This window comes from Nilaparvata lugens, chromosome 6 (assembly GCF_014356525.2).
Source record: "Nilaparvata lugens isolate BPH chromosome 6, ASM1435652v1, whole genome shotgun sequence".
NCBI classification, from domain to species: domain Eukaryota; kingdom Metazoa; phylum Arthropoda; class Insecta; order Hemiptera; family Delphacidae; genus Nilaparvata; species Nilaparvata lugens.
In genome coordinates, this window is record NC_052509.1 from 14,386,280 (window position 1) to 14,407,964 (window position 21,685).

Below are 21,685 nucleotides of genomic sequence, written 5' to 3' on the forward strand. Positions count from 1 at the left end.
ATTAGCAGATTGCTACTGAGAATATTAAGCATGTGAGGGGGGTATCTGGATTAGATTTGACATGGCAATAGAGCAAAATCTCTTATGAAAATCCAAATGCAAATTTGATGCAATTTTGTTTTGCAACATCAAATAATATTTCAAAATTATGTACTCGAAAATGATGATCCCCAGTGGCGTATCCAGAAAATAAATTCGGGGAGGAATCATAACATTGGAGTAGAAAGTACCTAAACTTTGGGGTGACACAAAAGGGGGGTCCGAAAAGTTTGAAAATGTACCTTAAATTTTATGCGACTTTAAGCAATTTCCGCTTGAATACACACATTCCATTCAAGTTTTTTTGGTTACCATTAGGCCACTTATTACTTCGATTTTCCCCTAAATGAGGCCTGAGGATTTTTGATTAAATAACAAATAGAATGGAATCTAGTAGAATTTAATTAGTCATTCAATTGTTAAAAAAATTATAAGTTTGTAGAAGGTCTACTCATTATTAGTCTACTCTACACTACCAAGCTAGAATGTTTTAGTTTTGGCTCCAATAAAGAATAATTTCAACTAAAACTATTTCTACTTGAATACTTGAACTCACATTTGGGGGGGGGAGCGGATAAAACATTTTTTTCCAAACATTTAGGGGATGTGTTTTCCTGTCCACGATGAAAACTACACCCGTTGATCATAATTGGAAAATTTTGGGGAATACTCTAGAAGAAGCTGCTGGAGCATTGTTCAAGGATATGAACTATAAGCAATCTGAATTAACTATAATCAACTAGAGCAATATTAGCTATATTGAATTGCTTTATGATAATAGATTGTGAACTACAGTAACTTTGAGTGCTATCTCTAGTTTCCTGCTATTTTAGTTTCTATCAGCATGCTATGTAGTCCCTATGCACCAATTCACACACTATCTACAAGAAAATAGCTCGAAATTATTACAATTGCTGTGCTATTCTCTAATCCCTTACATTTTTTTTATTAAAATAGTAAAATATGAAGAAAATATGGGATTAGAAGCAAATCTTTGTAGCTAATCCGGCCACAAATAAACTCAGGTTCCATTTCGGGGGGGGGATACATCATCATACCCACCCCCCTGGATAAGCCACTGATGATCCCTTACATTGATTGACGAATGAAGCCATTCCTGTAACCATCAATTACCATAAACATAAACTGTTGGCTGATTTGTGATAATAAAAGAATGTTCCAATATTCAAAACTTGAAACAATCTTTATAGTAAGGCTATACACTTACCGATCGTCGGCCGACACTCGGAAGTATCCTCTGTTTGGCTAATTCTCACCAACAGATAATTTTCAGACAATGAGAGGACAATTCTGATTCTGTCGGCCGATAATCGGTGAGTGTTGCCTATTGTTGAATAGGTATTATAAGGGACAAATGATTATTATTTATTAATATTTGATATTGGATAATATTAGTAAGATTAATAAAAACAATATAAAAATCTTGAAGTACCCTTTACCCTTTATTTTTTAAAACTTTAAATAAAGTTTTGACAATTTCTTAGTCTTTTTCATTTAATTTAAAATGAAGGGTACTTCAAGATTTGTATATTGTTTTTATTAATTTGTTAAAAGTAGCCCATGTGAGTGGAGTGTTTTTATTAGTAAGAATCTATGCAATAGAGAAAATATACTATACTGCATCCTTTCTCTATCTTCTTCTATATATATATAATTATATAAAAGCGAAATGGCACTCACTCACTGACTGACTGACTGACTGACTCACTCACTCACTCACTCACTCACTCGCATAACTAAAAATCTACCGGACCAAAAACGTTCAAATTTGATAGGTATGTTAAGTTGGCCCTTTAGAGGCGCACTAAGAAATCTTTTGGCAATATTTTAACTCTAAGGGTTGTTTTTAAGGGTTTAAAGTTCGTCTTTTAGCATGTATATTCTTCTTCTCCCAATCTCTTAATTATAATTGAAATTTCCATATCATATGTTACTATAGAACTATAATCTAGATAGAGTACCTCTTCGAAACAGTTGTTAACTGGCAACTAAATTAATAATTTTGTCAGGTTGGCATTAAGTTGAGTTGACTTTGTTAGGTTGGCACCAAGTTGAAGATTTAAATGCATTTATCGCGGAAAAATTGATTGGGCACTGCTACTTCAATCCTGGGAAAATTATATATCTAGCGGTCAGGCTCGCTTCGCTCGCCATATCCGTTTAGCCAGCCGTTTAGTCTGGACCCCCGACTGGATTGTCCTAACATTATGATATAAATGCCCAAACGAAAAATGCAGGCGAGCGAAGCGAGCCTGCTGATCTCATTCTCGGACGATCCAGTCCCCGTCCAGGGGGCGGAGCCCCCTGGCTAGACGGATATGGCGAGCGAAGCGAGCCTGACGGCTAGTATGGTATATCCCATATTGCAATTGCAGACACTCGTATCGAAATAGTCGTGAGAGCTGAAATGGAATTGAAATTTTGGATGCTGCGAGGATGGGTGGTCTCCTCCTTCCTACTCACACAACACCTACACAATCATCCTATCTCTCTCACTCACATACACATCCTCATCTCATCTACCTCAGTCTTTCTCACCGCGAGCGGTCACCACGAACGTTAACCTTGAATTCTCAGCTCTATCGTGTTGCTGGTTGCTGGTCATTACCAAAGGATACCTGTCCCGGCATATTGCACGGTAGTGGAGTACGATTCATATAACTTGGCAGCTGAAAGTCGAGATTATACGGTGCAACATCCGACTGTTGCCAACAAACAAGTCATTTAGTTACTAGTATCTAGTCTAGTGTATACACTATGTATATATACTGTATAGTACATAGTATTAGTTGCTATAACAACTATATTATTCTGGGATTTACTTCAAACATTACGCATCGGTTAAATGAGAAGCGTTGAGGTTATTGACCGAGCGAAGTGAGGTATAAATTCAAGTCGACGGTTTTGCATTTCTCTTCATGTTTATATGTCCCGCATTTACAGCGAAACGCAGTAATAATTTTTATGAAATTTTACAGGTATGTTCCATTTTGATTTTCGCGTCGACGTATACATAAGGGTTTTTTGAAATCTTGCATTTTAAGGATAATACAAGAGGAAAAGGAGTCTCCTTTGAACGTCAATATTACTGTAAAATTTTGACTCTAGAATTATTCATCATAAATCAGCTGTCGAGTGGATTATTAATTGCATGCAATGACGCATACAATTAATATAATCAATGTAACTTAGTAAAAAGTCAGCTGTCGTGAGGACTATTAAATGCAAGCAATAAGGCATGCAATATTGATAACTCGAAGTAGCTTATTATTTCCTTCCGACTTTTCTCTGCTTTCAACTTGGTAAGCTTTTGATGATAGCATAGTTGTTTACAACAAATTATTAGCATTGTAATGCTATTAATTATAATTAATATTGATAATTATTGTCGATACAACCCAAACATGGGTTGTTTACACACCGATATCTCGCCGACACGTCAGGACAGGACATAATTCACTCTGATAGACAGTATGGAGGAGGCTGTGGTTTTCAACTGCGCGAGGTCTACTGTTCACAGAACTACTAGTTTATAAGGGCTGCAGCGGACTGCAGCATTTGAAAGAAATGCAGACAGTTTTAGGTGAGTCTCACTATACCATAGATAAGGTAGCTCCGAATCGCCAATCATCTGAGAACTGGGGCCTGTTTCATAAAAGTTACAAGTCCTGTAATACAGGAGAATCACCATTCCAATTACATGCTCAATATAGCCGATAAAATCAGCTGTTCCTGTATTACAGGACTTCTAAATTTTTATGAAACAGGCCCCAGATATTAAATTATGGCATTACAGAATACGGACAGATGCAATTTCATGTGTCAAACGCCGCACTTTCCAATTCTTTGATCCTTCAATTTCTGGATTCTCCACTTCTCAGGCTTTTGAACACTGAACACAGGCTTTGGGACCCTATCGCTGTAAGGAGCTGCAGAATACAGTTGTGGAGCTTCTTTTGGTCTAAAAGTTTCATTCTGAGAATATCAAATTATTGAACGTATCATGATTGAAATATGAAAACTGTGAGAAAAACAATTATTTTTGTTAATTTATTAGGCCTATTTCTAAATTTCATTGTGGGATTATTTTTTTTAAATATTTCGATAAAGACGATTACTCTAAAAAATAATAACCAAGTCATGTTCAAAGCCCACAGTAATTCATTGTTGAGAGTTATTGCCCGTTTACAATGGCTACAAGTTACAATTGAAAATCGTGCTCAACAGCTGATTGTTGATTCCACATCAAGTTGTAACACAGTTTAACTACTGGAAACAAAACTTCGTTTCTAAGAAGTGGAGTGTACAATCAACTTTGAGTACATTTCAACGAATATTGCTTCGATGTAGAACTTCGACAGTTTCTTTGTTTCATCACAATTTTTAAAGTTTTCCCATGTTATACAACTTCTAAGGTAGTGAGTGAGCTCATCCTTTACTATCCCCAATTACATTTTTATTTTGTGAAATGGTTTTATTCTATAATTCATATAATAATAGGATATAGTAATGATAATATCTACTCTTGAGGAAAAAGTGATAAATGAGAAGTAGGGTACTCAAGTTAATACGAGAGGATAAAGCTGTACTAATAAGTAAAGGTGTTAAGTCAGTTTTCATGATTTTTCAGGAGAGCAAAAACAAAGTTCAAAAAATTCAGTATGAAATTTTTGAATCATTATTAAAAGTATTAGAACGCTAATCGTAGCTCTACATATTTCTTCACATGTTTACTGTGTCCAATAATGGTTTCTCACATATTGACATTTTTTTACAGGTGTAAACAAAAATGTGCACGACTTTAACCCTTTGTATCAAAGTATTTTATGACTTAACCCTTTTTGATCTTGATTTGAGTTGACTTGTATCATTTATATCAATACCTATTTCTTTTCTTGAAAGTTATAAGTTGACTTGCATCATTTTTACAATACCTATTAGATTTAATTCCACTTTTTAAAGGTTATGAGTTGACTTGTATCATTTATATCAAACATGAATTATTTTTTTCTAAGATTTATCAATTTTACCATGAGAATAACTCTGAAACAATACTACATAGACGTGAATCCTTTAAACAAAAAAAGAGCATATTTTCCTGAATAAGAACATGTAGAAAAGTCAAAATCGACATTTTGTGACTTAACCCCTTTCTATTTATCAGTACAGAATGATAACACAAACTTGATTATTTGAAAGCGAATACATGAGTACAATAAGTTAGTCGATACAATAAATTTAAAAGATTAAGTTGAGAAAAAAGAAGAATTACGTGAAAGTGATGGAGGAAGGAAGGGAGGAAGAATAAGGTCCAAAGTTCAAATGTCTAAATTCAAGTGTGAAGCTTATTATAACCGAAATAAAAATTCTACCGTGAAGAATTTCAATTATGTACTCATTGTAAGGATAATAAAGAGAGATGAGATGCAAGGGAATCAAGCTATTGAATAATATGTTTCTTCCTAATAATATGTTAATATCAAAATAAAATGGGAATAATATATAAATTTAAATATTCATTTATTGAAATGATTGGTAGAGGACCAACAGGCACAACAATTTCTACCTAATATTTCTGACTTCTAATCAATCAACAACAAGAAACGATGTATAATACAAGTAATAGAACGAAATTGAAAAAAATGTACCGTACAATTCAGTTGAGAGACAGCAGCAAATGATGCAAATCCGCACTTCGTTGAGAGAAGATTTATTGCCAAGGAAATGCTAATCCTGCGCTGTATTCATGCAAGGTGAGTAAAAAATCGGCCGTGCATTCAGAGGCCATAGCGTGACAAAAGCCGACAATGACATCAACAACAACAACGACCTGTAAAAACCGCACAACGATAGCCTCAGGGAAAGGACATTGGGCTGCATGTGTCCTTGTCTGCAGACGCTGTCCTATTATTGTGTTACGGTATTCAGCTGTGACAAAGATAGGAAATCGCCGAAATCACCACCTGATAAGAGACAGACAATATGCACTCCGGGCGAGATGATTGCAGTGAATATTCGACTACGTTTTAACAAAGGCAATATCAAGCTGATTCTATAAATTTATCGACGATTTCAATCACAGAATTGAATAACAGGATTCAAATTCCGAATCAGAAAATGCAGAACATTCAATAACCATAGGACAGAATCACAAAAACGTAATAAAAAATATTGAAATAGGCCTATTACACATCCTCCAAAATGGCCAGTGACGTAGCACACTATAAATTTTTAAACGCTTCGAAAAAGACAAATCTAATTTAATGAAGGACCAAATCAAATTCTCAAATGCAATCATTTGCACATATTTTGACCACACAGTCCAACCCTTAAAAACAAGCGCCCCTGATTTCAGACTGATGAAGCTCCTCCCCAGGAATGAAATTTATTTCTCATCAAAAAGTACTAGTTTTTTTTGAATATTCACGTAAAAACACAGTGAGAAGATTACAACAAAGTTATTGAATAACATCTGGGTTTAGAGCAATGGCCAGGTCCACTTCAGGCCACTACAAAGTACTATCTGTACTGTATACTATCCTTGGGTCAACTATACCAGAAAAACATAATTTGGCTTCAGAATTTACTATACAATACTATCCAGAATTTTGCAATAGAATTTACTATACTGGCCAGAATTGGACTAGTCTTTATCACATCACATTTCCCAGTTTGCCTTATACTTTTTGTCACATGGATTTGAAGTACTAACCAATAAGAGAGCAGAAATTTATTCGTTATGACAACGGCCCAAGGTTAAATGAGAAGTCAACAAATTGCAAGCCAACCAACGAATGAACAGCAATTCAGTTGTCACTGAGTAAGAAATATCAGACTATTGAGAGAGAAGCTAATGCGACGTCATGACAACAGCCAATGAGAGTTGAGTATTAGAGAACTCAACCAATCACAAGCTAACCAATGTGGTAGCAGCGATTACACACCGTCATAACAACAGACAATGAGAGTAATAAGAGGAATTCTAACTATTATTAGAAGCTAACCACTGAGAGATTAGGAATGTCATTTAAAAAGTGATCGCAATAGTTTATTGAAATAATTATTATGCATCATAAAAATCATCTAGCAAAATATATTTGGCAAATATAATTTGATATTTTCATAGTACAAACATTGATTTTTAGTATTTATATTTGAATCATCTATTTGCAAAAGCAGATTAATCAGACATTTAAAAATTCTCAGGAAACAATTTCAAAGCGTTATTAGTTCTATGGTGCAAGCAGAGAATATCTATATCTAAAATCCAAAGATTGTTTATTTATTGTCTTTATCGAAAACCTAAAGATTGTTTATTTATTGTCTATATCGAAAACCTGAAGATTGTTTATTTGATGGTGCAAGTTATTCTTCACAGTCACAATTTTGCCCACAAGATGCATCGTTTGTGAAATGCAACTAATCCAGCCAATGTAGAATTATTTAAGTAATAGCCTATCATGATGACTAATTTTCGAAAAAAAGTGAAGAATCTTTTTGAATTGATTTATCTTTTTTTTAAAAATAGACGACTCATTTGTGTATATCATTGGTCATTTGTTAGATTATACTGTACTCTATTTGATTAAAATGTAGTTATTTTTCTCTCCAATTACTTCCAAACTGCAGAAACACTCGAAATTCAGTACAACAGACTGATAGACTGACTACATTGTACATTATAACTGGGCGTTTCGAGTTGAAAAGGATTTACTTTAACACTTCTATTATATAATAATTGATAAGGCACAGTTGAATAAATATTTATTACATGAAAGTATAATACCTCTAATCATCATTGGAAAATTAACACGTTTCAATTTATCAACGATTCGTGTGGAATTTGAGCTCAAAATGCATGTTCTCATCATAATTTAATCACTTATTCAATTTAGGAACATAATACTGTATTACAATATAGAGTGATAGATTGAATTATTGAGGATAATTGGAAAGCTTCCTTACCTTTTCCCAATACGTATGAGTAGCACTCCTTAGCACCTGAAAAATACAAATTGAACAATTTTTACGAGAACCATTCAGAGAAGCCGTCTTATCGAAAAGGCCTTCTCTGATTGGTTCTCGTGAAATTAATCACGGTTAAAATTTAACCGGCTTTTGTGCAACCGGGCCAAAGTGATACAAATAATAATAATAAGTGACAGTTCCTGACAGGAGTTAGTGAAGCTTTTAATTGACTTTACTATGTTCTAGTAAATACTGAAAGATGAAAACATATTTGATGATCTACGCAACTCCATTCTTTTCTTTTTATCCTTTCAATCATTTTCAACAACTCTTGCCTTAATTTATCATGCTATTTGATTATTCATTCCATAACTGTTGCCTATACAGTATATATGTGATTCCCTGCTCCAATACTCGTATCAACTTGTGCACTTCATGATTCGACGAATATGAGCCAAGGATTTGTGAAATTCACATGATTCGTTGTTTGGAGTGTGAGAAGTGAAATCTAGTGAAGCTATTTACATGAGAATTCCCCAACAGCCTGACCTTGCCAGAAGAGCTAAGTAAACTCAGAGTACTGGCTGAGGCTCATTAAAGAGTATCCCAGGGATATGTTTCTCCATTATCCGAATTATCTCTGCGAGTTCTGTTTCTTTTGACCTACTATGAAGCCACTCTCTCGGAGCTGGATCCAACAAACTAGAAACTTGACAAAAAAATCTTTACATTGATGACACATAGTTTGTAATTAATTTTTATTCGAGAATTTTTTTTTATTGTATATGGTTAGTCATTGTATAAATGAATTGACAGATAAATAGATGAATTAATGAATAAGAGAGATAGTAATAATGGTAGAAAATAATATATCATGAGAGTTTAATCCTATTATATTAAGCGAGCAATTTCTGTATTTATATATATCTGATTATTTTTATATCTGGTTATTTATGTTTAACGGATCTCGAAAACGGCTCTAACGATTTTCACGAAATTAAGAACATAGTAGGTTTATGATATACAGATTCGATTGCACTAGGTCTCATACTTGGGGAAACTCGATGAACGACATTTAAAGGATAATAATTCATCCTTGGCTGAAACAGCTGTGGATAGTAAAAAAGTGAGTGAGCGAGTGAGTATGTGAAAAATCAAAATATCGCATCCCCGAAATTCATAAGAAGACGTATAGCCAGCTGTGATATATAAGCGCGATCATTTTAGAGAATTGTGTTCTGTTCATCAATAAATAAAAATAACGAGCGAAGCTCGGTGTCCCGATAACAGATTAAACAATAGATCTGTTCGGAGAATGCATTGAAATAGTTTGTCATACGGTGGGCCTACAATCAATTTGCTAAAGATAATTGAACGAACAACCTGAGGATTATTACCTTGTACCTTGAAAAATTGATCTTAATTTTCAAAAATTTTCCAATTCATTATAGATTCTTAGTTTTTACAGCAGTATTGTGTAAGAAGGAGTGTTCCAAAATCATTTTTTAGATAGAAGCTTAATCGTAGTTAAATGTTGAGAAGAACACAGCAGTGTCAGTGTGATTGCTTTTAAAAGTGATAATGTTACGAACAAACAAAAAATCATACTTTATAATCTCCTGACCATCAACGTTTGACTGCTTTAAAAGCAATTCAAACTGTTTTGAAAAACATATCACATAATGAAACAAAGACTTTCTTCTCACTTCTATCTAATAATTGCTCCACTTGAGAACCAATTAACATGAGAAAAGAAGCACCTCTTTTGGTGAGAACTAGAACTATAGATGAAGAGCAAAGAGATAATTCATTAAAGTACCACAGAAATATTGTTCTGTATAAGGTTACTTCCTCTCAACAGGAAATGAATTTCATGTTACAAAAATTGATAATGATCGTGTCCAATCTCACACTCTAGATTCTAAATTGTGATTAATGCGATTCTAATGAATCAGAAGTAGCTATGAAGTTTCTCCAGCTGAATCAACGGATGGATTAATACTGTATTTTCTTTTCATAAGCTAAGGAAATTATTCTGAAATCAAACCTTGGAAATTGGTGTTTTAAAAATAGTAAAGATCTGTGTTAAAATATAATAGCTCAATGAAAAGATAACGTTAATTGACAGACAGACAAAATATATTTATTTAAAAAAAATGCAATTTATAAAGTAAAAATCTTATGTACTCATTTTCAATATAAAACAACAAAAAAAACAATCTCATGAATACACTGAGCCACTAAGTAATCACTACTCATATTATTCTTAATAGGCTACTTGCATGATTCTTCTCTGATAAAATGTACCAAGAACCTCATCAGTAAGGGAAAAGGTTAAAATTTACTCTACTGTAAGAATATACTCCAAAATAGACTTTTATCTTAAATTGGAATTTTGAATTCCCATAATTTAGAATATATTTTTATCCGAATACAAATTCTATCATGAATTTTACATAAGAACAAGCATTTTATTTAAACTTTACACCGGAAAATGAGTCAGCATAAACTACTATTTCATGGAATTCCAAAATTTGGATCGAATTTCGATGAGTCACCGTACCAATAATAAACCACTGAAACAGTGTACTCGTAACATTTTTCACAATATCTTCTAATAAAATCATCAATATTTTACAGAACAAATATTCTAATATTTTGATCACCGAGTATAACAATGAATATGATTTGTACATGATTTCGAGGATTGATTGTAAAGTAATGTTTAGATGATGAGACTCTTACAATAAAACACAATACATATTTATTTCATTCATTCATACCACAATCGCAAAATTAAATTAATGATTGGGAGAGGATCAACAAGATGAACCCAAAACTGTTTCTCTCCTCAAATTTGATAAAAATAATCCAAATGAGGTTACGTAAACACTTTTATAAAAATCACAAGAATATTAGTGAAATAACGCCCAATAACAAACTCTTCCTATATTTCTCCCGCTATATTTCTACATATTATTATTTATAAATTATTATTATTATTATTTACATATATTATTTTTATATATTTTATTTCTCCCAAATATTTTCACATATCTCGCAAGCACCTCTGTTAAAAATAATAAAACAACCTGAGTTAGCAATCAGCAATCTACATATCTTTTGATAGTTAGCACAATATGTGATTAATTCTAATCCCTAATCTAAGGAGAAAGACAGCTGCAGAAGGATTACAATCGCAAAGGAAAAGGATAGCTAATCCCGGTTGGTGCAACCATAGAAAAACATTTCAATATTTAATAGTAACATTCAATCTGTGGTGCAACACAACATGCAGTTTTGATTATGATTCTCAACCATGACTGGAAATTGGTCTGAAGTGGCATAGTGACAACATGAGACAAGTGATCCAAACCTTCCAATGGAACACTCGTGAGTCATCTCCCAAAAAGATACTAATTGAAGTTACACCAATATAAAATTATTTAGAAATCAAATAGCCTATTTAAGTCACATCCAGATATCTAGATTGGGGTTAAAATTCTTCATAGATGAATTATTAATAACCTCTCTATCAATTTCTCAATCAATTTTATCGAACTTCTTCTAGAATTGTTACTTCACAAAACTAGTTATTCAATTTGTCAACCTGCATACCCTCTCATGAACTGTGCAACATAATCCACCAGACACGAGGTGTGGCAGCCAGATCCATTTTTATGCAACTACGTAATACAACCTCCTCTCTATTATATTACCACCGATCGGCAGGCAAGGTTACATTTGCAATTCTCATGACCTTGCTCATTATTGGCCCACACTGTCACTTGTCACTTTCTCACTGGGATATATGTGCACAAGTTGATATATTTATACCAAGAGACATTAAAAAAGTTACATTTAAAGCAGATACATTTTGAAAAGTTCCTACTTTAGAATTTAAAAGTACATCCACATTATTTTATATAATCGTTTTTTGGCAACACAAGTTTTGAATAGAATCTCAATATAACGGGTTTTTTTCAATTTGAGAAACCAAACGATCTTCTTTTAGAATCGAAAAAATATAATTTTTGGCATGATAAGAAAATACCTTAATAACCACTAACTTTGCAAATTCTTAACTATAAGTTCCAATGAATACATCAGAGACCTTATTCACATAAGAATACTGTCTCACTGTGCTTTTTGAGTATTAAGTTTGTTTTTTGGTCCTGCAAAATTATATCTTTAATATGTGAATATTTCCTATTTTTGTGATAACAATGTGAAATATTCCTTCTATGTTTGGTTTTGAAGCATCTGAATTTAATAATCTACTTTGTGAAAATAATCAAGGACTGAACATTTTGTGAAGTGAACTACTAGGCCTACAAGACATCCTATTTCGGACTGTGTGTAACCGAATCCAAATTTGGGATAGGACTAGCACAAGGTTACCTTATTTTTCTCTCCCTATCATTTAGATGATTTACTTATTGTATGAAACAATCAAAATTATAGACCTTAACCATTTTTACATCCAAATAAAATCATCTACAAATACACAATCCATTAAAATAGGCTAGTCAGCCACCGCCCAACAAATAAATCATTCCCGAATTCATGTTTAGATTTTTTTTATAGTGAACATGTTAACAATTTAACATGTTTCATTATTTCGGAATCGGTTCTAAACTTATCTTCAACATTTTCACGTAGTTTGTATTTGTGACGAGAATCACCAATTACTTTTCATTTCAGATAAAAGTGATTGTATTTTAGAGCAGCCTACCAACATAGTATTAAATAGGTATCACTGATCTGGAATCTATTTTTAATGTTTTTAGTCTTATAGGAATGAAATTTCAACGCTAACTCGATTGAAAAAAGTTTTGTTACATTTGTAGTAATAGTAGTTGTGGAACGGAAGATCCTCATACAATGGAATTAAATGAGATTGTTGTCTGTAATGGGTGTGTCATGTTCAGTATGTCATGACACACATCATCCTTGACCTAGCTATTAGGCTCACACTCACTCGGGTCATTATTAAACAGAAGATTAACTATGTCACCAGCCAGATCAAACACCAAGTTAAACGAGAGAACAATTAATTTGGAAGGTTATTGCTCCAAAGTTTGAATTGTTGGGCCTAACATTTTGTCTGGATGCACGGTACAAACGTTTGTTCTGGTAATCATCTTTCAAATCTCATTCCACTATTGGTTGTCACGTGTGATAAGTTCAATCTATATTATAACAAAGGAAAGAATCGGCATGTAGGGGATAGGAAATTAACGAATGACGCATCATCACGTCTGAACTGCTAAACTGATTAACTTGAAATTTTGCATACAGATTCCTAATTTACTGAGGATGGTTATAAGCCTATTTTAATGATTTCAGTAGGCCAAGATTTCAGGTTGACAAGTTTTCAATAATTAGACTCTTAAGGAGCTCGGGTTACCTGCTAGTCTTAAACGGAATACATCATGGGAAGTTCTGTTTGTGTGCCGTCAAGGAGTAATGAAATACCATAGATAAAGGATAAGGATACCTATATTGCTTGTCTCTGGAAAAACTAAGCTACATTAAAAGTGATGTTAGTTGAGATACTATATATTAAATCCAATTGCGTTGTTTCAGATCTTCGAGCCTTCAAGAACTAGAGATTCAAGATTAAAGATTCTTTATTGCCAGAACAACTTTACATTGTATGAGCACGTCAAAAAATAATAACATTAATATAAAACTTGTGAAATAAAAGAGAAATTATGATATAAAATTAAGCATTAAGATAATAGAAATCGTATAATATATGAAAATATTACAATAACAATTTGTCTTAGTTAGAAACAAACTACAATTCATAGAGTCTTTGGTACAAGCAGTTATTGGTAGAAGCAGTTGGTAGGCTACTGTATTGCATTGTCTATTTCTACTTTAGTGCATTTCAATACTGGATACACCGACAAAGAAACAAATCACATCAAGAAATAAAAAAATCTATGTACCCTTTAGATTTGTTATTTATTGATAAATAAGAGTAGCTCTCACCAGAAAGTTAAACATGTCACATGTATGACTGTTCAGTTATAGCCTACTGCAATCACCGATAGTCAAGTTACACACACAGTGATTATTGGACGTACGATCTTCTGGCGTCCTTATGAATTCCACTAGATTGAACATAGCTTGGCAAACAGATTATGTGTTCATGTGTTTGCCAAGTTTCGTTCAATCTGGTAGATTTCATGAGGACTTTGTTTCGGTTTTGTACATGTTTGGACTTTTTAACATCAAAATGAACATTATTCCGAATTGAAAAGTGTAAATTTAAAGTATTGTGCTCACTATACCTAACCTTAGTGTCCGGTTTCCCATTAGAGAACTTTGGACTATATACGGCGAGGTGGAACTACCCTTGGGTCTCCCCACCATTCAAAGCCATACGCTAATAATAATAATCATAAGGACTACGAATAATCGAACGTCCAAAAATCGATGAGTGTGTAACTGGTTATAGTCTATATATTATGTGAATTTTTCATAAGTTCATCTTCCTATATGCTCTATACATTTATTAATATGATAACGTGTATCCCACTAGAAGAAGAAGAAGAAGAAGAAGACTAGAGGACGAGGGTTTAGACAGCAGACGACCATTGTTAGCCATACTCTAATAATAATAATCATAAGGACTACAAATAATCGAACGTCCAAAAAACGATGAGTGTGTAACTGGTTATAGTCTATATATGTGAATTTTTCATAAGTTCATCTTCCTATATGCTCTATACATTTATTAATATGATAACGTGTATCCCACTAGAAGAAGAAGAAGACTAGAGGACGAGGGTATAGACAGCAGACGACAATACAAAAGAATAGAATGGAAGGAAGAGTAAGTAAAAGGAATGGTAGGAGAAAAAGCGAAGAAGTAAACAAAGAACAGTACAGAAAGAACAAAACAAGTTCAATAACCCTTTATTTCTTGCTGTTGTTCATCCTCAAGCATCGTCTAGCACTGCTTTGAAGTTGTGTCACGAGCCGTCCACAGCAGGGACAATGGAGGAATGAGCATATGATCGAAGAGAAAAGGATATGAGGAGAAAGATGGGTGAGGGGGAAGAGAAATGAGAATTGAATGAAGATGCATTTTAAACGATAAGGAAGGCGAAGACGAAGAAGGAGAAGAAGAAGGTGAGAGAGTCTGAGAGAACAGAGATTGTTGGTAGAACAATGAAAGAAGGAAGAGAAAGCTGAAGGAAAGGCTAAGAAAATGGGTGAGAGTTGATTATAATGGAGGAATGAGAATTGATTGAATTAAAAGAGAGAGCAATACAAAAATAGGATGAGATAAGAGAGATGATGATAATGATGATGAGGGAGCAAGAAAAAACGAGGACAGGTGAAAGAAATAGGTTGAAGTGCAGAACAAAAAATTGGAGGAGAAGCATAAATAGTGGTGTAAAGCAATATAGTGGTGGAAAATAAATAGAAAAATCGCCCCTTCAAAAAGTAATGGGAGGAGGAAAAGGAGAAGAAAGCAGAATGGACGAAAGAAGTGTATGATGAGGAACAAGGAAAAGAGGAGAAAAAAAAGGAAATGAGGAGTAAATGGAAGAAAGATTCAGTAAATTAAAAAAAAAATGAGAGACGAAAGAAACTGAGTAGGAATAGAAATTAAGTGCTTACAGGAAGAAAGAAGTGGTAAATATGAAGTTAATGTCCGAAGTATGAGATCAAATTGAAAAAACCTAGTGGATAGAGGAGAGATGGGGAAAAATTGAAAGAAATTATACAAATTGAGAAAGACAACAAAGTTGAGAAGGATATTCTTGAGTGCAGAAAATAGGGAGAATGTATTTAAGACAGCATAGAGGAAAACACAAGGGAAGCAGAATAACTTAATTAGTGACTTAAGGATTTTTCCAGGCTTTCCCACAAATTAAATTATGTCAATAACACAGTAGTCCTATTGTTTCAATATACTATTATTGTACTCAAATTTCAGTATATTAGCTTCATAAATTGTAGACTAATGACCGAAAACCTAATTTACAATCCATTTGTTATTGCCTCTAATTTCAGTTAGCGGTTCCAGCATTTCATCAGATTTTTCCCACACCAACAAACGCACAGAACTCCAGGCCCACTATTATTAATGACGTCACACTGTCTATTATTGTTATCATTATTGCTATTGTGGAAACAGAAAGCCAGACTCGCAGCGGAAGCTGAGTTATGTTAGTGAAAATGAAGAAATAAAATTACATTTTTCTTTCTTCACCGATTCATTGTTTGAGGAAATCTTCCGGAATGACATTATGTTCTTCCTGTTCAAGTTAATGAGTGGTTAAGGAGCAACTGAGCATAGTAAGAGGAAAACTTTGGAAAATGTATGGTACAGTAATCAATTTCTAATGCTGTATCACAAATCCCTAGGACATTTTAGGATAGTAGTTCTTCAAGATCAGTTGTGCCTATTCTTGATCATGGTAATTGGTTGCTTTATCACATATTTCTTACAATATAGATATAGTACAGTAGTTATGATCATGGGGATTCAACGCTGTTTAAGATGACTGGTCGAATTCAGATTCATTTTCTTATGGAAAATAATGAATTATCTAAATATAAAGTATTGGGTAAATGGAAAATGTGTAAAAAATTATTTATTTATTCATGGAGACAACATGTAAAAACCCATTTTGCCTCCTTCACACAATAATACAATAATTTTCAACATAATACAATTTTGAAAAAAGAAGAATTACCTAATTATAAAATTTTAAAAATGATCTCTCAGATAAAAATGTTGAATGTTGAATTAAAAGTTGATTCAGCAATCAATGTATACTGTAAATTGTAAAATCAATTGATTGAATCATGAAACACAAATATTGTGAAGTAATGATTCCATATCAGTACGACTGGTAAGCTATTTATTTTTATAGCCAAGAATGAACGTCCAGACCGATAATATAATATAGGAAAATATTTACGCTGTAGGAATGCAGACAACTAAATATTAAACTACACCAGACAATTACGTCATTATTTGAATGTCTGGGGCGTACTTGATTTTAAAATAGCAAAAAATGACTCACATAGTTGTTCGAAGCATGCTGACGAGTAGATATCAAATAAAATATTGATTGCATTACATCAGAAGTAATTTTTCGTGAATTTGGTTAGACAAAATTGAACAGAATGAAGTCTGTCTTCCATCAATTTCAAATATTTTAAAATTGGTCTCGGATAATTTCGTATTTTTTTATTATGAAATTCGCCGAGAAATCTGTACTTTTATTGCTTCAAATCTTTTCATCATAATACTATCTTCTCTTTATCCATGTTTTAGTATCTCTATCCTCTTTCTTCCCTTATTTTGTAACTCTATCTCCTTTTTTTCAGTTTCCTTCAACTTCTACTCTCCTTCTCTTCCACCTTGGATTTTATATTTTTTCTACATTTTTTCACTGATTAACCTCCATATTTTCCTTCTATAATGTTTCTCCTTTGCAATTTTCCGTTCAATATTCAATGTTGAAATTGATCACACCTGATGACCTGATAAGTTTTAGTTTTGGCCAAGAATTGAGCTCATCCACTGAAAATTACTTCAAATTCGTATTCTATTATTCATATCCAGTTTATTGACATTCTACAGATACTATAATTATCTATATTGTCCTAGATGAGCAATAATGAACGAATAATTCAGCAATTTGGACTATTTTGGACAATTTTGAATATCTGAATTTGACTAAAAATTGGACAATAATTTCAAAGTGAAAATATCCATCCAACTCTCACAGCTCCTACATTACTCTGGAGAATAAATTTTGTGCAAGCATTCAATTTTTGTGTAGTATGATGTCCAAATAAGATTGAGACTTGTGCAAGGGTGATGAGGGCTGATTATAATGAACGAAACCTTACATTTTGGAGGAATTAGATTTCAAATTTTATGTAGCTATGCAGAAGAAAACTGAAAACCACTTCAATTATATTCGCAAACGTCGTTGTGTTCCAAGGATAGTATATAGCTATCTATCAACTATATACTATCAACTATACTATCTACTATATACTATTCTTGGTTGTGTTAAAATCTCCTGAAACCAACTTTAAAGCATCTCTAATCCATTTTGATAGTATCGTACTACAAAATAGAAGCCGACGCTGATGATAGTATAGTTGAAAACTTGAAATCAAATGTCCTAAAACCAACTTTAAAAGCATCTCTAATTTATTTTTAAAGCACGGTACTAGATGGTAGCTGGTTCGAATCTTCCATATATCTACGTGTAGATATTACTTTGTAAGGACTTAGAAGCGGTCCGGTTACTTCTTTTGTCGAACTGATGATAAAAGGGTTTCTGAGCACGACTTGAACAAATATTTTTCCATTTCACCTCATTTTTCATTCTTGAAAGCTATCGATAACAGTAGAACTGGAGCCGAACCAGAGGTACAGTCTGTAATCGTGTTAGCTTATGCACCACGACATCGCTTTGCTACACAGGAATGTGCCTTACAAACTAAACAGTGGAGAGCATGCACTCCTAAAAACCGTGTGAGCTGGAAAACATGAAGAAGACAACAAAAATATATTTCGAAAGAAGGCGATGGAGGATGAGAGACAGACGATTAAGGGGAAGAAAGATAAATAGGTGAGAAGATAATGATGAAGGAGAATAGAGGAGATAAGACAAATTAGAAGGTGAAAAAATATTAAAAATACAACAAAAGACAAAGGATATAATATGGAAGATGAATAGTAGAAAAAGTAGAAGATGAAGAAATATGAGGAAGACAACAAAAGACAAGGACAGAGGATATAATATGGTAGATGCTAGAGAGAGGAAGAAATGGGTTAAGAAGAAGAAGGAAAAATAGCCAATAAGGGTAGTGATGAAGGAGAATAGAACAGGAGAGGATGAAGTAATAGGTGGCAACAAAAAAGATAACCTGGAACATGTTAGAGAAGAGGGAGAAAACAAGTCAGGGGGAGGTGTAGAGAGAGGCGAAGAAGAAAATGATGAAGAAGAATAGAGAAGATGAAGAAAAAATCAAACTGGAAGGTGGAAGAAGCACCGAACGGGAAAAAACGGAGGAGAAAAGGAAAATTATCGAGAAGAAGAAGAGAGGAGTAGGAGAAGACGAATAAGAGGAAGTAAAACAAGAATAGTAATAAGGATAAGAAGAGAGGATGAGGAAGATGTGAGGGAGGAGGTTGAGCAGAAGGAAAAAGAGGAGGTAGAAGAAGAAGAGTAGCCGAAGGATAAGAAGAGAGGAGGATGAGGGGAGGAGTAGGAGCAGAAGGAGAAAATAAGAACAGCAATTCGACGAAGAAAGAAGTAGAAGGTGGAGGAGAGAAAGTAGACACGTCTTCCGTCAACAATGAGGTAGATTTTTAAAAGCGATCCGTCAAACTATCATATCAAGGGAGGGGTTGCAATCCTCAACTCAACTTCTTCTGGCCTGGTCTACTAGAATTAACAGGCCCTTCCCTGTTATGAGTAGCCTCCCCTTATATTCTTCAGAGCTACCGTATCATCAGAGCTGTACAGTAGTAGCCTACGCTATTCAGGATTATTCCTACACCATCCTATAGCGCTAGCCAGCTGATAGAATTGGAAGGTCTTCTCTAATAGTCTCTCCTTTCACAGTTGTGGTTGTGCAATAGGTACTCTGTTTACAAGTCTTAAATTGATCTTTGTACAGTTCAAAGGCCAAGAATTGCTCCTCTTATATGACTTGAAACATGTTTATACATGAAATTAATTTATTCACAATAATACTTATATTATCACACTAGGTCTGATAAGAAGGTGTTAAAGTGGTACGTTACTGAACAGTTTAAACATTCAATGAGCTTATACAGAAAGTAGAAGGAATTCTATTTTCTATTCTCTATCATCTCTGTGGCTTATCTACATACAATACCGCATCATTTTAATTCAATATTTATATTAACAACACTCAAACTTAATTGGGCAGAATTGGACAGCTAAATATGCATTCGGTTGGATAATTGATAGCAGTCCATGATGCAAAATATAGGCTACTATTTTTATTTGGTAGATTCTATTAGTTCTAATTAGCGAGAAAACTCTGTTTCACCCCTCTTTTGTAGGGAGTATTTCCTACCTCCTATATGTTCGTTACCGTAGGCCTATCTATACGTGAATTGCACCCCCTGGTTCCAAAACCTGAGGATGTCCAAGGGAATCAGTCTAGTTTTTGAAAGAAGAAACTCATTTCAAAGTTAATGTTTTATTTGAGTTAATCAGGGGTGTCCAAGCCCATGAACACACCCCCCCAAAAATTTAGAAAAAGTTCAGCTTCTAAACGCCCCTCTACAAACTTATTTGAAAGTTAAAGTTTTAGATTTAAGTTAATCAGGGGTGCCCAAGCCCATTAATGCACCCCCTCTCATACATTTAGAAAAAGTTCAACTTCTACACGCCCCTCCACCCAAAAATTGATTGTCTGAAGTTATTTAATCCTTTTTGAGCCCCCCCCCACTCCAAAGAATTTTAAGGACACAATCTGCGTCCGAACCTCCCAGCATTGTGAGAACCCCTGAGTTAATTTAAAAAAATCTTAATTCATTTTTCAAGTTTGACTTGTCAAATTTATGAAAATATATCTTTGATTAATCACATACCGTAGACTTTAAAGCAAATTATGAAACTACCACTGAGTAGCAGCATTTAAAAAAGGAAGCCTACTAGCCACTAGCTACCTAACTTAAAGGATGTTTCAACCCAATCACTGACTGATGCCAAAACAAAAATGAACTCCTCTAAACTGGTGGATCATAAATTATGACAGAAACCCAAACCGTAGTTGTCTACATGATAGGAATATTAGTCATGTTAACTCAAGTAAGTTTTGCATCTTGATTAAATTCATCAACTGAGTTATCAATTAAATTTAATGAGGTTCTAGCTTTTGAATTTTGTCAAAAAACAAGCACAAATCTAACCCGAAATTTTTTTTATTTTATTTACAAACTACTGTTAACTATTCAAAACTTTTTGAAACAGTTTATTGTCGATTAGAATAAAATTATCCCACTCATGCACTACAAAAACACAAATGAAGACCTAAAATAAAACATTAAACACTATTTATGTAGTTAGAAACATAACAAAACTTTGTACACAAGAACAAATTTACACAAACATTGAATAAACGTTGACAACACTCACCAAAACTGACAATTACTGTTTCCCAGAAAACTTCAGAAGCACAATACCTCAGAACATGCAATTCTGAAATTTTAATAAACAAAAGCAACCAAATTCCACTCCTCCAAGTTGCAACAAAACTTCCCAAACTTTACAAAATACCGTGTTGACGTTTACACAAAAACAATCACTGTATCAGGAGATTCGTAATTAATAGTAATGTCCTATTCAGCACGAGATATAGGCACAATTTCTAAAGCACAGCATAAAGCATTGTTCTTTTGAAAGCAAAATTAGTGGAATGCTGCAAGTTAGAAGCGATTACCTTGCGCATGTTGATGAAGAAAGAAGTTAGGTTATGTTCACAAACAAAACTACTACAGCACTGCACTCTAGACACAACACGAAACGAACTGACAATTTTATGAACGTATCCGTCTGCTTCTATGCTTGGAATGAATGTCTGCTTGCGACTGCGCTGTCTTCAGTTCAGTCTTTCCAAACAA

General features: G+C 33.6%; 1 protein-coding gene across 2 annotated transcripts in view; it reads right to left on the reverse strand.

Annotated features, from left to right (window-relative positions):
• The window catches only part of LOC111061256, a 45,879-nt gene extending 24,222 nt beyond the window's left edge, over positions 1–21,657 (reverse strand). Inside the window, exons 1-2 of one of the 2 annotated variants that reach the window (XM_039430178.1) lie at positions 21,505–21,657; positions 8,026–8,061 (exon numbers count right to left, since the gene is read on the reverse strand). The gene's annotated coding sequence lies outside the window, so the exon portion shown is untranslated. Of the gene's footprint in view, positions 1–8,025; positions 8,062–21,200 lie in introns of both variants that reach the window. The other variant, XM_039430179.1, reaches the window with a different exon arrangement.
• Between the last annotated feature and the right edge of the window lie 28 nt (positions 21,658–21,685).